Consider the following 516-nt stretch of genomic DNA (forward strand, 5'->3'; position numbering starts at 1 on the left):
CGCTAAACCCTCACAGACTGTACTAACAGTCGGTGAAAAAGGGGATTCATGTAAGTACTTACAAAAATGAAAGAAAAATTACTATATATACGAATAACTTCTTCAATATTCATCTTTCCTTTCTTATTCTTATTTGTAAAATTTTGTGAAAAAAAGAAAAAATAATGGAAATTTGGTTACTATATATACGTCGTGGGAATTCAGATCATGAACGAAAGTCCAAATCGACTATATTGTGTGTGTGTGTCTGTTTCTTCGTATATGTAAGTTATGTTTGCATGTGCATATACTGGGAGTAAAAATGCTATGTCTATTATCAGTGTATTATTGTTATCATAATCAAAACACTCAAGACTAGCTGGCTTTGTCCTCACCGCTTCTGGAGGTGCGTCGTGATCAGATAACTTATTTTTCAGCCGAAAGAGAGAGAGAAAAAAATTACCTTTTAATACTAAAAAAGAAAAAAATATATAATGGTCATCATCAAGTATCAAAATCATAAATATGACAAAAAAT

General features: G+C 30.8%; 1 protein-coding gene across 1 annotated transcript in view; it reads right to left on the reverse strand.

Moving 5' to 3' along the window:
• Positions 1-516, reverse strand: part of LOC119591881 (monocarboxylate transporter 3-like) — a gene marked incomplete in the record, with an annotated part of 53,237 nt that overhangs the window by 19,488 nt on the left and 33,233 nt on the right.

This window comes from Penaeus monodon, chromosome 29, assembly GCF_015228065.2.
Source record: "Penaeus monodon isolate SGIC_2016 chromosome 29, NSTDA_Pmon_1, whole genome shotgun sequence".
Taxonomy (NCBI): Eukaryota; Metazoa; Arthropoda; class Malacostraca; order Decapoda; family Penaeidae; genus Penaeus; species Penaeus monodon.